The following is a 17,534-nucleotide window of genomic DNA, read 5'->3' as shown; positions in this document are numbered from 1 at the left end:
TTGAAACTTATTCATTTTAATATGGAAAACATTTTAAAGTGTTGTTTTAATTCTGTTTATTTGTTCGAGTGCTTGTGGATACACAATATTTTTTGTTTTTTCGTCTGGTGCGTACACGAATAAATCAGAAGGTTTTCCGATGCTTAAGCTGGCCACATACAGTTGTTCATGTGAGAAGCACGGATTCTCCAAATCTAGTCCACACACTTGCAGCGATTGTCCTTGTGCTTTGTTGCTTTGTTGATGGTCATTGCAAAAGCGAGTCGCACCGTAAACTGTAAATGTTCAGTATTGGAAAGATTATGAGGTCCCTGGGGGGCCAGGGGGCCGATATTTAACACATTTTTCTTTTTTTTTTTTTGCCAGAAACCTTCGCGGCAGTGTACTCAACAACTTTTAACAAATGTATTATTATTATTTTTTTTAATGCTTTTTTTTTTTTGCCAGAAACCTTCGCGCAAGTGTACTCAACAACTTCCCAAAGTTTCATGGCGATCGGATGAATGGTGTAGTAATGCATAAAGGACAAACAGACATACTTTCGTTTTTATATATATGTAGAATATTATGCCCTCGTTAGACTACAAGTCTTGCCTTTATCTCTCAATAGGAATATATCCCCGTCTACACCTTGTATTCCCAGATACACTTCATATTCCAGTCCAGGCGTCTGCTCTACCTTCCCGAAGCATCTTGGTCACTGTAATCTTTTCTGTCTCCAAACCCTACCCTAATCACATCCCGGAGTTGATATTCTATGCTCTGTCTTGGTTCTTGGATCTTACAGCTTTCTGGCCTCTTAACATTCTGCATGCTGGGCGTTCCGCTCTCTTGGGTCTGACTTTATACTCAGCTCCAGGTTTTCCTGAGTCCTGTCATTTGCTGGTTTCCCCAGTCTTCCACATTCCAAGTCCCAGTTCTGCCTTCCTTTTATTTGTGGTTCCGTGGTTCCTTGAACCAAGTTGATCCCTTGCACCTGACTCTCTCCCTGCACCTGAGCCGCTCCCCCGAGCCTCTTGCTATTTTTGCCTGGTGAACTCTGACTGCAGCTACTCATAACCGGCCTCGCTGCAGTGCCTTCTTGCTCTCTGTTTGATCCTGCAGCTGTGTTCCAGGCTTGTCATTGATTTCCCTTTTAGCTGTTGTTTGATACTATGTTCCTGTTCTAATTGGTTATTTCTCTGTTTTGTTTGTCTTTAGTTTATACTGCTTCTATGTTTCCCTGTTTGCCTTGTCCCTAGTTCTGACTGTACGCATAGAGACCTGTCTTGCATATGCTGTTTCCTTGGCTGGTATTCTATGTTCCCGTTCCTATTTGCATATTCCTGCCCTGTTCTAGTTAGTGAGCCGGTTTCAATTGCTGTTCATTCCGGTCCTATTCCTGACCCTTATCCAAGATTTCCCTGGCCCCAGTACCTTCCTCTGTTCTCCTTTGGGTTCTGCGCTTATATTGTTTTCCTGATTTTCATTGCTTTCAAGAGTGGCAGACTCTAAGGTGTGTGCCTTTGGCACAGAGAATGTCCCAGCGCTCCATCTCCTTAGGAGCTGCTGGGTGTGTCCCTGAACTCTGTGAGATTAATCAGCAACTTATTTTCTTGTCAGATCTTTTTTTACCTCACATAGAAATCACTTCTGAGGAGGTGACAAACTATCATTTATGATAAGTTGTCTGGTGTTTCCCTGCCTTAACCTTACTTGTGTTGTGCTAGTGTTATTTACATAGTTTTCCTTGCAGACTTCCAGTTTCATATTCACTGCATGTCCAACCTGCTCCTGTACTTCTTTCTTCCCAGACTTCGGGTACTCCCCTATTTATATTTAACCCTTGTTAGAAATGAAGTCTCTAGTTAGCATTGGTTTTCACCCTGTCCAAGTAGGGACCCTCACTCTATTCAGGGTAACAGGAGTCACACAGATAAGATAACGCCTGCTCACCCACTGGGTAGCTTGGCACGACTAGTCAGTCTTATCTCAGAGGCAATGTGTAAAGCATGGGTACATACACACACAGTATCACAGTGCAAACACTACAAAATGAGTCCACACCAGTTTGGAAAAATACCCAATATTTATCGAAATATAACAAAACCAAAACAGCAAAAATCCAATGTACACAAATCAAGATATCAATTTTAAAAAGCTTACTGTAAAAATATAGCTCTTAGAAATGAATAGCTCCAACTGGGGCTATCTCGATGTCGTGGCAGGTACTAATCCAATAGTTCTGCGCTGACTGTGAGAACAGCAGGCCTGCTACGGAGCCACACAGACTCCCAGTAACAGTACCATCAAAGCAATGAAAACAAAGTTGTTACTCTGCGTCAGAGACTGTGTTGTAAGTCGGAACGGTGTATCATGCTCTTCACAAGCTGTGCCCTTGGATCTGGTGCAGGCACCGCAGAACGGTGTTGGTGGGAAGCACTGTCATCAGAAAGGTTGGGCTGCAGTACAAGTCAGTGTGGTGTATCGTGCACTTCAAGGCCCGTACCCTTGGCCCTGGCACAGGCAGCGGCCTGGCTGACTGCATCGGTGTTGCTTTTCTTGAGTTGAAGCAACGGCCACATGATTCCAAGGGCCCACAAACTATAATTGCCACAACTTAGCAATCAGGACTCTCAGAAAAGAAGTACAGGTGATGTTAACAAGATGCTCCTAACGCCATTAAACCGCCTGGTGACCGTGCGCTGTACAAATACCTTTAACATAACATAACATAAATAACATAACAGGTGAAGTGTTTGATGGCCCTGAGATTTCTTAACAGGATGCAAGCACACACAAGCCGTTGGAGAAACTTGGAAGCAGGATTCAGAAAGCAAAGTCCAGTCCCTTCTCTCTCAGGATAGGAGTAGCAAGCAGCAGGCCTGCCCAGGCAGATTATCACTCCCTCCTACAGCATTCAGCTCTTCTTCCTGGCGGTAGTCCTTAGTCCAGAGGTGTTCTGTTTCAGGATGTCAGTGATCCAATACTTTTACCCCTTTCTGCCTTTGAAGTAGGCACACTTCAAAGGAAAGTCTTTGTAGTACATAAGACTCTGCCTTTCCCTGACCTAGCTCCAGACACACTATAGAGGGATGGAGACAGCTTTGTGTGCGGACAAGCACAGCCCTATTCAGGTGTCAGTAACAATTCCACCCATCACTCTAGCTCAGGACGGTTCATCAGCCTGGTGATGGCCCATCAGGATATGCAAGGTACACCTCAACTCGCTCTAGAGTGAATGTAAATACAGCCCAACTGTCATCCTAACCCAGACTTGGATTCCACAGGTAGGCAGAGAATGATAAAACAAGAAAATGCCCACTTTCTAAAAGTGAAAGGAAAAACTAGGACAAAAGTCTTAGACAGAAAGTGCACTACAACAAAGCACTCAAATAGTGTCTAATACACAATCTGCTTGGTCTAACTAATTCATATCCATGAAACAGAGTTTCAATAAAATTAAAAGCAACACGTCAGTTAATCACAGTATCCCGATGAATATACTTCACACCATCACTCTGTTGCTTAATTGATGTCTCTTTTTAATTCAAATGTAAAATGCTCAAAAATGTTAATTGACCTTCAAATGTCAATCACAAATAACACGCGTGGATAATATAAATCCCAATGCATTTCGGGGGAAAATGCCACCCTTCTTCAGGAAAATCTACAAAATAATCATAACAGCAATAAGTATACATCATCATTAATTGCATGAAAACTTGTTGTCAAGTGGCCCTTTTCCCGAGAGGTGAGTATGTGTTAACATTTTTTTTTACTTTTGTTGTGAACTCAAGTCCAACTTCATCAAGTGGAGAAGTATTGTGAAAAGAAATCAATAATGTGCAAAAAAGTGAAAGCAAGAGATCCACCTGTGCTCTATGTGTGACTGCCACTTCGCTTTTATTTAACTGACACGATAGGCCGCAAGCACATTATCTGAAACACTGTCGGTAAGAGGTGCGTGGACACCAGTGCGCGGAAACCTATGTACTGACTATTCCTTGAAGTGATTCTGAGTACCATCGTGCAACCCCATGCTACAATCTACATCAGAAGCAAATTCCATAAACACTAAGGGACAGATTTATGATAACTGGCGCATCCCCAGGGATACGCCAGTTATCTTGCGCCGCTGCTCCGCCACCCATGGTGCGCCGCATTTACAATGCGGCGCACCATGGGGCAAAAACGGCACAGATGTGTGACGCATCTGTGTCGTAAAGGTGACGCATTGCTGGAGTTGCGTCGCAAGCGCGACACAGCTCCAGCAAGGCTTGGGGGTGCCCCATCTTGACAATGCTGCATCAAGACCTACGCCTGCTTCAAGCAGGCGCAGGGTTTTGACGCAGCATTGGCCTGAAAGTGACTGAGATTTCACTCAGCCACTTTTGCGAGGCGCACCTGCCCCGGGACGCCCACCCTGCGCCGGAACGCCCACAAGTGGCGCAGGGCTTTACAACGTGACGCATCTGCCTAGATGCGTCCCGTTGTAAATGGGTCGTAGGGATGCGCCATGTTTACTCCGCAGCTGCGTGACGCAAACGTGGCGCATTCCCAACATAAATCTGCCCCTAAAAGTGGCATTTTCACACACGCAATGTTAAATCCAACTTCACTAAAAAAATGTATTTTTTAATTGTGAATTTACAGCCCTCAAATTCCAAATCTCAATCTATTTCCAATTGGAAGATATGCTTGTAAGATGTTACAAGGCAGCTCCCATGATAACCTATGAGAGAGATAGGCATTGAAATAGTGAAAAACTAAGGGGCATATGATTATCGCTATGTTGGTTTAGCGGCAATATTAATTTCGCCGAGCTCCGCCGATTTTTATCGCTTAGGAGCTTTGCTATTATCAAGGTTTGTCTCCTAAGCGATAAAAATCGGCCGAAATGCATGAATATCGCTGTAAAGTCAGCGATATTCATGCATTACCGATCAAATGCTCTTAGCCATGTTATCCACCTACCATTGGATAACATGGCTAAGAACAGCTCTGGGCAGGCGTTAGCTTTTGGAGATAATCGCGCTTAGCGCGATTATTTCCAAAAGTTGGTAATAGGAGATAGAGATGTTAGCGACTGTTTCCAGACGCTAACATCTTGGCACGCCCACTTTGCATGTCATTAGCGATAATTATCGCTGACATGCAAAGTGGGCACCTACATACCCGCTATCTCCTACTAGCTGTCACTAACTGGTGTTAGCGACAGCTAGGTAATAGGGCGATACAATTATCGCCGCTTTAGCGGGAAAAATTCCTGCGAAAGCGGCGATAATGCCCTTGGTAATATGCCTGTAAATTATTTCAGTATTAGCACATGGTAGCTGATCCTTCTATGTTTATATTTTTATTCCATTTGTAACCCCAACGCTCACCTGATGTTAGCAAGTAACCTACACAATGAAAACACATTTCTGCAAACCTTGTCAGCAACAGAAAGACGAAAAAGTCATTCAAAGGATGGTGCTGTTGAAGGACATTTTTCCGAAATGGGTACCTCAGAGAACTCTGCCAAAATAAATGGATCTATAAAGACAAGTTCCAGACACAATATGTATGTGTATCTTATCAAACTGGTAATTCAAAGTCACCATCTAGAGGAGGTGTCACTCTAACCTTTTGAACTTTAAGTGACCTCAAGGAGAAGTTTTCATATAGTATGTTGTTGGGATTTGAAATGTTATTACCCCATTGCTCGTGGTTCATACTGTAGCATTTATGGCGCCATTTTATTATTAACCACCATTTTGTTTCATGATCGAAGTTGAGCTCCTGCCTCATACTGATTGCCTCAGCAGAAAACTGTCTCCATGCACTTTTGTTCGTATTTCTCCAAGGCCAATTTCAGCTGTGCTAATTAATGTACTTTCCTTTGTTGCATACCTTAGCTGTTAGATAGGCTCATTCCCACCGTCACTCTAATGGCTAGCATGGGTGAAATGTCCTTGGAGTGAAGATAACATGTGCCTGGTCCCAGAACTGCAGCTAATCCTTCTGTGCCTCGTTTGTTTGTTAGTGCCTGGTCTGGAATTTTCCAGTCTGGCCGTGTTCTTAGGGGTTTGGAATTGCATATTATCCTGTGCTATGTTGGGGGGAGTCAGTCCCTCAGCAGCTATCTCACGAGGCTGGTCAGACTGGGCTCAGCTGCAGCACAATACTAATAAATAACTTTGGTTTCTATTCTCTACTGTCTGACCGACTCTTCATTTGTTTGGAAGGCTGAGAGGTAGTCTCGAGTGACCCGGGTGACCCTATTTGTGTCACTTCCTTCAGTTGGCGCCCGAACAGGCCCCACCGGGTGCCCCATCCTCACCTGCAAATGGGTATGGAGTACGGGGCCGCGTCAGGTCGGATGGGCTGATCTGGGATCCCCACAAGACAGAGCTTAGTCCTCGTAGCTGCTCCGCCTATCTGATCGGGCAATGCCTCGCCCAGTGGTCCTCCCGGCTGGGGTCCAGAAAGGCAAAACCCTTGGACCAAACCGTTTGGACGGAAGAGTCGGCAGTGGAGAATAACTTTGTTTGCTTGACCTGTGTGCATCAGGTGAGTTTGACTTGATTCTTGGTGAATATGGTGCCATTTTGAATATTCTTCGGTATGGTCTGAAGACCATTTCATGGTTTGCTTGAACTTGGTAGGTCTGCAGATCGTTTAGATACAGAGTGTCAGCGGACACTCTGCCAGGCAACATAATGAAGTTGGCTTACTCTTGAAAATGCCTGGGGCTTGAGCCTGTCTCTTTGGTGCAGTGTGAGGACTGACTCTTGGTTTCCTATGTTTGATTCGGTCTGAGGACTGTCTTTTAAAAAAAGCACTTGCAGTTGCTTTGCCAGGCAAAGTAATGAGTTTGGCTCCTTTTGAAAATGCTTGGAATGAGTTTCTTATTGTCATTGTTGCTCTACAGATGCTCGATTGGAAGATGATCAGCTGGCGCCTCCAGAGGGCACTCTTAATATTGATGCGCGTGAAGAATGGTCTTGACCCTTTTGTGTTTAGTTCGCTGTGGCACAAATATATGAGGGACAATGCTGAGTTGAAATGGCCATTCATGGGCGCTTTTCAACAGAAATATTAGTAATAATATATATGTTTGTTTTTACATAGGAAGAGGAGGCATTCTATGTTTTATTCCCTTTGAACATGGTGGAAGGAGGCTAATATAGGCGATAAAGGATGGGAAAGAATGTACAAAACGGGGGCAGGTTAATGGCGCCCAGATTTCACCTATAGCTTTAGGAATTGCTGGATGACAAAAGCTGCTTTGAGTCTCAGACATAGACTGCATTCTGTGCGGGGCACATAGATATTCGATGGATGAAGAGTGAGGGCAATGAATGGGGCTTGCTCAGATGCTTTCAGTCTGATGAGTAGTGTAAGTAATGCTCAATTAACAAATTTATGAATGATTTGAGTGTGTTTAATTTAGATTTAACCTCACTATAGAATGTGCATTTAATTTGGAAAATGTGTTTTGAACATTCAAGGTAGTGTGTATTTATGCTGAATGTAAAAAAAGGATTCTTAAAACATAGTAGGAAAAATGAAATACACAGCTCGTGATTTCGTTTGCTTTGGGAGACTCAATGTCCGGCCTTGAGATAAGAACAGAATTTCTATCCCAGTTTCTGTTCTGTCTTTTCATGAAAAGGACGCATGCAGAAATAAACAGTTTTTTTCTTGAATTCTGCTGAAGGAAAAGGAGGGGAGATTGGGCAGCTTCTGTGAGAGACACAGAGAGGCAGAAGGAGATAGAAAGTGCTGAACGAGGGCAGGTTTAGATGCTAAAAGTCTAAGGGGCATATTCACAAGGAGCTATCGCCGAATTAACAGCACTTTATCACAGCCAAAGTCGTGATAAATTTACTACCCCATTCACAAGCTGGTGCTAACAGCCCACAGCACCAGTTTACCAGTTATAGCAGGCGCCAAAAATATTGTCACAGAGGACCTCCGCAACTGTTGCTAATGAGATGCAAATTAGTAGTTCCCATGCAAAAAGCCGCAAAAACACGACACCTCAACATTCACAATGACCAGCCAGATCTGTGATAAGAACACAAAACACGAGATAAAGCACGTTAGCAGCAGAAAATTAATACCTGCTCTGACCTGGTGTAAAGTCTGACGGTAGCCTGCACCACAAAAGGGAGCCCAGCCCAGGGCTTCGTTGGAAGGGCAACAGATGCCATGGAGCCACTCATCATGCAGCCCGGACACCCTAGAGGGCCGCAACACCCACCCGGGAACCCCCCTTGGGACAACACAGAAGAAGTGCAGACAAAAACAGCAGCCCCCCCAGGAAACGCACCTGCCTCACAGGCCCGACATCTGTCACTGTCCACTACAGGCTAAAAGGGACAATCATCCGACACATCCTGGCCATCACTGCCTAGCAGGCCTACGGCACCAACACAGCGGGCAACCAACATTCCACCCCACACCAAGCTGCTGGCTGTGCTGCATCTCTTGGCCCCTGGCAAACCACACCAACACCCGCCAGAGTCAGCAGAGTCTCACAGCCAGCCACATCCAAGTCCCACACATGTCCTGGACATCACCATCACCCTGGCACCCCAGTCCCCATGCATCCAACACAATGCGCAGGAACCGCTGGAGACCAAGCAAGGACCATACGCCATAGCCGGATGAACGCATGCGTTGGGGGTAATCTATCTGGGTACAGAGCAGGAATATCGTCGTAAAAATATCGACTAACCTAAAAATCGCTGCAAAAATATCTACAGGAAGAAATATCGATGACAAAAACATCGTCTGACCAGAATATCGACAGACAGGTAAGTAATATCGTTAACATTAATATAGTTGTAATAAATATCGTTTACAAAAACATAGTTTACAATAATATCGTTTTTTAAATAATTATAAGTAATGTAGTGTTTTTAATGAATATTTGTAGTCAAAGTAGTATTTTTAGTAGTATATTATTATTTAATAATGTATTTTAAGTTGAATTTAGTATTAATAGTTCCGTAGCGGGTTGTGTGTTTATAGGGGAGTAGGGTGGGAAGTAATTTAAATATAATGAAATAATACATTAATTAATGTTTTAAATGAATATAAATAGTGTAATAAATAATAGTTAATTAATTTCAATTAGTTAATTGAATAATAATTATGTAATTAATTATGTTAATTTTTAAAATAATTTTAGGTGTGTGTACAGGACTTTTTTAGTGAAAATGTTTTTGGGTAAAGGGGTACTTTTAGGGTTCAGGGTCAGTTTTCAGTTTTTGGGTAAAGGGGTATTTTTAGGGTTCAGGGTCAGTTTTCAGTTTTTGGGTAAAGGGGTATTTTTAGGGTTCAGGGTCAGTTTTCAGTTTTTGGGTAAAGGGGTATTTTTAGGGTTCAGTGTCAGTTTTCAGTTCTTGGGTAAAGGGGTATTTTTTGAGTTCAGGGTCAGTTTTCAGTTTTTGGGTAAAGGGGTATTTAAATATAATGAAATAATAGATTAATTAATGTTTTAAATGAATATAAATAGTGTAATAAATAATAGTTAATTAATTTCAATTAGTTAATTGAATAATAATTATGTAATTAATTATGTTAATTTTTTAATTAATTTTAGGTGTGTGTACAGGATTTTTTTAGTGAAAATGTTTTTGGGTAAAGGGGTATTTTTAGGGTTCAGGGTCAGTTTTCAGTTTTTGGGTAAAGGTATTTTTAGGGTTCAGGGTCAGTTTTGGGTTTTTGGGTAAAGGGGTATTTTTAGGGTTCAGGATCAGTTTTCAGTTCTTGGCTAAAGGGATATTTTTTTGGGTTCAGGGTCAGTTTTCCCTACTGTTGCACCCACTGGAGTGGGAATAGTAATTTTAACCCCTACGCTATCCAACGCTTTCCCTACTGTTGCACCCCCTGGAGTGGGAATAGTAATTTTTACCCCTACGCTATCCAACGCTTTCCCTACTGTTGCACCCTCTGGAGTGGGAATAGTAATTTTTACTCCTATGCTATCAAATGTTTTAATTAGTAATATATTGTATATTTTAGTTATATGTATGTATTATTGTTGTTATATAAAGTAATGTGTAAAATCAATTTATATGTCCACATTTATTAAGCTTATAATTAAAAAGTGTAGTAAATTTTTTTGAAATAGTTAAAAAATAAAAGTAATGTAATGTATTTTGTTAATAGTACTTATATTTATTTATTATTTAATGTAATTTTAATTATTTTAAAAAGTCGATATTTTTTACATCTATATTAATTACAACGATATTTTGGAGTCGATATTTATGTACTTACCTGTTTAAGTATAGGGTGTCGATATTTTTGTAAACGATATTTTTACAACAATATTTATGTCAGCTATATTTTTGTAATCGATATTTTAACACCCTACCATCTATCTGCACACATGTTCCACCTGTGCCCCCTGGTGACACAGCACACAATCAGCGCAACAGAGGGCACACGTCACACATCCATGGGCAGGCAATATCAGAACACCGTGGGACCTTTACCAATGTTGCCTCCAAATACACAGCCAGTGTGCATGATCCCTTCATCCTAAGACAATCCATCAGCAACCAGCGTTCCAAGGATGGCACCAAGGGAAATGCACAGCCCCTTGGCAAGTGCCAAATTAACACCCCACTCACCTCAAGTCCCCAACCATGCAATCTACAACTTTGGCAATGCACATGTCGCAAAATCACATCCAACATGCACAACAACTTGCCAACCCACCAGACATGATAGAATAACTTACAATGGTAACCTGGGCAAGCCGTGAACATGACCAATCAACGGCATGGCACCTCAGCAACACAAGAGCCGAATGTGGGGAGAGGTGGCAACCAGGCATGTGTGAAGGATGCAGTAGAACCATGATTGGGAAAGTACACAATGCCAAGAGTGGCGGCGATGTGCTTGAGAGACCGCAGTATGCAGAACACACCGATATCCACGGCGACATACACCTCTGGTGTATCGAGTGTAGTGGACAGTGGACGCAACCATGTCACCCAAGCCAGTGGGGGTCCTCGCAGAAATGTTTCCTGTTACGCCCCCATAAGCGTAAGCAGAATGGGATGGCCCAGTGTACGCCAGGCCAGCATAGGGGTGTGAATAAAAAGCATGTAGCCCTGTGCGTGGTCCTCTTCCAGAAAGCCCAATATCTCTGTCAGTACAGCGCCTCCCACCCCGCCATGAGGCTGACGCCGTCCTCGTTAGTGGTTTTGCCTGCGATCCTGTGCCCCTGCCGTACCCCGGCCCGCTGGACCACAAAGCTGTCACACCCGACCCTGTGCAGCCAGGTCACACTGATCAGCAGCCAACACTGGTGTGTGTCAAGGAGGGCCCACCACGTGCCTGTGTAAGCTCTAAGCCTGAGGCCCGCGATCCCTGCCAGCCTCTCTGACCATCACTGGCCCCCCAACGCTGGCCCACATTAATCCTTCCTCATTTACATATTCCACCGGTGTCCTCTGCGGCCCAGTAAGTCCCATATGTGAAACTGTGTCCTATCTTCTGAATGGCAGTGACCCCAAATCCGGACCAGCGGCACAGCACCAGACCCCCCGATCAGTGAGGCGTAGTTCCATATGATCATTCATCTTGCAACACATGGTACCACTAACCCTGTTTAATATCAGCCGGCGACATGTGCTGCCACAAACCCTCTCCTACCCCAGCTGGCGGCACGTGCCGCTAGAAGCCCTGTTCAATACTCTGTGTACCAATTGTTCTCACATCAGGCACCTAGTCGCGAATCACAAATGGCAGAGTCTACACCAGCAGTGGTCGTACGGAGAGGAGTAAGGGGAAGATGCAGCTCAGTTCAGACAAAAGCCGGGTCACAGTCACCGAGGTGACCAAACACGTGGTGCTGCTGAACCTGAACTGCACAGGCCGGTGGGGCCACCAACCTCTGCCGAAGATACTCGGTGAATGGCCTGTGTTGGCCTCTGCCTCCGGCCTACACTGCGTTCCAGTCGGTCACTGAGTCATTATTTAGCAATGGCGGAGTTCATATCAGTGTGCCGGCATCATCGCAGACTGCATCCCCTCTCAGCCCCGGGGCCACTAAGTCTGTTCCCCGACATACATTGACACTCTCTGGTCGAACTATGGTGGCGTCTGAGTCTATGGACTAGGGGGCAGTTTTCATCCTCATGTAGCTGATATCGAATTGGTGGTGGCAACGAGGCTGTCGCATTCCACTCCTCCATTTGCTGCTTTTGGATAAAATCAAACCTTTCGTGTCATGGCCTGGAGGACACCTTCCACTGTCCCCCGCAACCCTCCGCAACATACACCTTGGACATTGATGGTGACCCACTCAGGTCGCATGGCCCATCTGACTGCACTGCAAGTCACCGTCCTGTGGCTGGGGGCCTGTGCCGGCCGCAGTGCATCCGGGGCCACTAACTCTGTGCTGGTCAGGTCCGTGACCCCTTCTCCAGAGACATTGTATGGCCCCTGGAGCATAGGCCTTGGTGTCATCAACGCCATTTCTTTGTGGGATTGCTCTGTACGCAGCCTCCGGGCCCAAATACCTCCCACCAGGGCTCACACACCAAAGCGGGTCCAGACCGGCACGGACATCGCTTCACCGCAGGAGGCACACGCCACCACCTCAAGGACCACCTCCAACCGCCATCTGCCAGAGTTGAAATGGTGGGCCTGACACACTTACGGAGTGGCTCAGGACTGTCGTGGATGCCATCATCGGCCTGATACCCTGCCAGGGACTCAGTGGACCACAGGGCATTGTCTGTTGCTGATTGTGTTTTGTGCTGTGGTGCGGTTGCTCAGCTATGTCACCTCAAACAGTGTGGGGGCCCTGAGACATTGATGGGGAAGAAGATGCAGGTCTAACACACCCCACTGCATCTGCATCAGGAACATATCGAATGGAGACAATCCGAGACTTTTTATTCACATGCGCGCACGCTCATCTCCAGTGTCCCTACCCCAGTGCACTGCAACTCTGCAACTTCTGTTTGCATGTTGGCTGTCCTCTGGACTTTCTCCGGCTCACTGTTGCTCAGCAGTTGACTCTGTTATGCTTGTGTTTTCTGTTTCCGTTGAACTGGTGTCCAATGTTCAAGTGGTTGCCAGCACCAGGCACCCCGTGCGGAATGTCTTACACTCACCCCACACACATCCAGCACAGGCGTCACTGTACATGTGGCCCTGCCAATAAAGGGGCCGGGCTCATGTGCCCGTAACCAGTTCAACATGATATCTGCATGTTTCCCTGTGGTCTTGTTGTATGCATGAGGTACCCTGGGCCCTACGACATTATATACTGCTGTGTACATCGGATGCAGACATGACACCGCAGGCAGAGGGTTGGAGCTTGGACATGTACCTTTGTCGTCACCCACTCAGTTCGTAAGGGGAGTTGCCAGGGCCATCGTATGCATAGCCAACATGGGTGTGTGACTGCTATTTGAGCGCCTCTTGGCGTTGTTTGGTCCTGTGAATGTGCATCTGCATGTGTCTCTATGGCAGTGTCGGTCTCCTTAGTGGGTTGTGGGTAGGCCCTGAAGGGTGATAGACACCTAGGTATGTGTCCTGTTCCCATTCCATGGGTTCGGCCCCCACCCACACCTGTTGCGCCACCTCATTTTGGCGTGCTGACACATGGCATTGGGGTGCCATGTGTGGGTGGGTGAAGAGTTGTGAGCTACCTGTGCTTGCGGGTGCTTCCTGCTGTGTGGTCTGTTGCAGGCTTGGTGTTCCCACCTGAATAGCTTGCTGGCCGGTTCCTGGTGGGGGCTGCGTGAGATATCAATGGGCAGTTGTAGGACGTTGGTGTTGACTGTGGGGTGATCCTCTCCGGCATCACTGATGTGTTGTATTCTGTACACTCTGCTGAAGGTGTTGTGTGCCCCTCTGTGATGTGAAGGGGAGGTGCATGTTGACTTTGTATTGACATGTATGTTGGTGCATTGTGCTGGTTTGCATGCAGACTGTATGGCAATGTACATTGTGACTGTTTGGGGGTGCTGGATTCTTCTGCGCGACAGTGTCATTTGGACTACATTAGGGATGTGAGGTTGCATGCGTACATTTACATTTCACAGTTTCCGGCTCTGCCAGATGTAGTAGGCATGTTTCTGTGCATGTGCGGAGCCAGTTGTGTCCTCTGTTCAGCAGTGGCGGCTATGCGCGTTGTTCCACGTTATCGTCAATGTGGGTGTGCTGTTCGTGCTATGTGTGTGTGCGGCAGTGTGCCAAGGGTATCTTGGACATGATCCTTGGTAATTGTGGGTGTGTAGTGTGTTACACCTCGTTGTGCATGTGTGCCAGCCCGAACTGCCAAGCCATGTCTTCCCTGGACCGGAATCAAGCATCCTAGGACCGGTTTCTGGCTATCACCTGTCTTCAGCCAGGATAGCTTGACACCAGTGGCTTAGTGAGCACGGGACCCACGTCTGGGCATACCCTTCCCACATAGGGTGAACAGCAAAACACAAGCTTGTTTCCGGTCCAGGAAAGGCATGGCTTGGCAGTTCGGGCTGGACTGTTCCCATGAGACACAGGGTCAGACTGATTTGCATATGGCCATGTCTGAACTGGGGTGGCAGCGTGGGCTAAAGAACCGTGATGGATTAAACCCAGATCTGTTGACTGGGTGTGAGTGTTTGATTGGTACAGATGCTCCCTCCATCACCACCCCCTTTTGTACCGCTTTGTTCGCCATAAATTGGCAGGGTATGCTCAGACGTGAGTCCCTTGCTCACTTTGCCACTGGATTCAAGCAAGTCGGGCTGAAGACGGCTGAAATGCCAGAAACCGGTTCTTGGAAGCTTTTTTCCGGTCCAGGGAAGGCATTGCTTGGCAGTTCGGGCGGGACTGTTCCCATGAGGCACAGGGTCAGACTGATTTGCATATGGCCATGTCTGAACTGGGGTGGCAGAGTGGGCTAAAGAACGGTGATGGATTAAACCCAGATCTGTTGACTGGGTGTGAGTGTTTGATTGGTTCAGATGCTTCGTCCATCACCACCCCCTTTTGTAACGCTTTGTTAACCATAAGTTGGCAAGGTATGCTCAGACGTGAGTCCCTTGCTCACTTTGCCACTGGATTCAAGCAAGCCGGGCTGAAGACGGCTGAAATGCCAGAAACCGGTCCTCGGAAGCTTGTTTCCGGTCCAGGGAAGGCATGGCTTGGCAGTTCGGGCTGGACTGTTCCCATTAAGAGCACAGGGTCAGACTGATTTGCATATGGCCATGTCTGAACTGGGATGGGAGAGTGGGCTAAAGAACGGTGATGGATTAAACCCAGATCTGTTGACTGGGTGTGAGTGTTTGATTGGTTCAGATGCTCAGTCCATCACCACCCCCTTTTGCACCGCTTTGTTCGCCATAAGTTGGCAGGGTATGCTCAGACGTGAGTCCCTTGCTCACTTTGCCACTGGATTCAAGCAAGTAGGGCTGAAGACGGCTGAAATGCCAGAAACCGGTTCTTGGAAGCTTTTTTCCGGTCCAGGGAAGGCATTGCTTGGCAGTTCGGGCGGGACTGTTCCCATGAGGCACAGGGTCAGACTGATTTGCATATGGCCATGTCTGAACTGGGGTGGTAGAGTGGGCTAAAGAACAGTGACGGATTAAACCCATATCTGTTGACTGGGTGTGAGTGTTTGATTGGTTCAGATGCTTCGTCCATCACCACCCCCTTTTGTACCGCTTTGTTTGGCAAAAGTTGGCATGGTATGCTCAGACTTGAGTCCTTTGCTCACTTTGCCACTGGATTCAAGCAAGCTAGTCTGAAGACGGCTGAAATGCAAGAAACCGGTCCTCGGAAGCTTGTTTCCGGTCCAGGGAAGGCATGGCTTGGCAGTTCGGGCTGGACTGTTCCCATTAAGGGCACAGGGTCAGACTGATTTGCATATGGCCATGTATGAACTGGGCTGGCAGAGTGGGCTAAAGAACGGTGATGGATTAAACCCAGATCTGTTGACTGGGTGTGAGTGTTTGATTGGTTCAGATGCTCAGTCCATCACCACCCCCTTTTGTACCGCTTTGTTCGCCATAAGTTGGCAGGGTATGCTCAGACGTGAGTCCCTTGCTCACTTTGCCACTGGATTCAAGCAAGTAGGGCTGAAGACGGCTGAAATGCCAGAAACCGGTTCTTGGAAGCTTTTTTCCGGTGAGTGTTTGATTGGTTCAGATGCACTGTCCATCACCACCCCCTTTTGTACCGCTGTGTTGGCTATGGCACATTTTGCTTTTCTTTGTCTCCACTACCTGTGGCCATTATGACTGTTAGTCACCCCTGCCACACATATTGCTTGGCAGTTCGGGCTGGAATGTTCCCATGATGCACAAGGTCAAGCCAGATTTGCATATGGCCAGGTCTAAACTGGGGTGGCATGGTGAGCAAAAGAATGATGGATTTAACCCAGATCTCTTGACTGGGGGTAAATGTTTTGAATTCTTTTGAATTCCGTCCATCACTTGTGTGACTTTTGCTTTCTCACCCTAAGTGCGCCAGGTATGCCCAGACGTGGGTCCTATTAAGCAAAAACAGGGGTCATGCCCAAATTACCCTCATATACATGAGCATAGACATCAAAAAGATGTGGAAAATTACAAAATAGTACAGAGGGATCAATTCGAATATTTATTTGCAAACAGGGATAAACTAAAAACCCTGATGTATCAAGTTACATTTTTTAAGAAGGTAAATCCAAAAAATACAATCCCATATACATGTGTCTCAAGATAAGGTGGAACACAGACAGTGTAAAATCAGCAAATGATTATACGAAAACACAAAATTCCTGGGTCCTAGGCTCACTATGTTACTAGACTCAAGCTATCCTGACTGAAAATTATGTGCCTTTTGTGCAACAGCTTGTCCTTAGGAATATGACGTCTATATTTCTTAGTTTCTAGGAGCAGCATTTTCAAAGATGCTGCGTGCAGATTTTGTGTGATATTAACAGGGATACTTATTTTGCTGGGCCGCATTGTCATGCCTTTGGGTTCTCTTTTTCTGCTGAGAAAAAGGATGGGGAATGTTAACGGCTTGCTGCCAGAGGACAGATGAGAGTGTGTCTGATGTGGTTTTTCACTTGACTTGAAGGTATTCCTAGATTATAGTGGGCAGGAGTTGCCTCCTGAAAGGGGATTTGATTGTGATTTCGCAGATTCGTTCTAATGTGTTTTCTGAAATAGCGACTTAGTTGTAGACATTTGAGAGTGTTTGGTCTACATTGCCTCTTCCTGTTACATATTTACCATAGCACAATATTATGAGTTTTCGGTGGGTTTTGCGAATGTATTAGCTGTAGCACACATTTTGCGCCCTCTTTCTTTGACTATTGGTCCTTTAATCGTGGATTTTCTGTTTGTGGTAATGTTTAATTTTGGTGAGAATGTGATGGGTTTGGCATCCTACTATTACTGCTCTCCAGCAGGTGAATGTATGATGATGGGTCTTAATGTACATAGTGACTAGTGTTTGTTTTTTTCCTCTGAGTTTTGCAAATGCGCCATTCAATTTGTGGGTAAAAGGCGACTCTGAGGTGGGATTGCTACAGATAACGACGGTTTTGATCTAAG

The sequence above is a fragment of the Lissotriton vulgaris genome, chromosome 4_1, assembly GCF_964263255.1.
Source record: "Lissotriton vulgaris chromosome 4_1, aLisVul1.2, whole genome shotgun sequence".
In the NCBI taxonomy this organism is placed as follows: Eukaryota; Metazoa; Chordata; class Amphibia; order Caudata; family Salamandridae; genus Lissotriton; species Lissotriton vulgaris.
Note: the sequence above shows the minus strand (reverse complement) of the source record.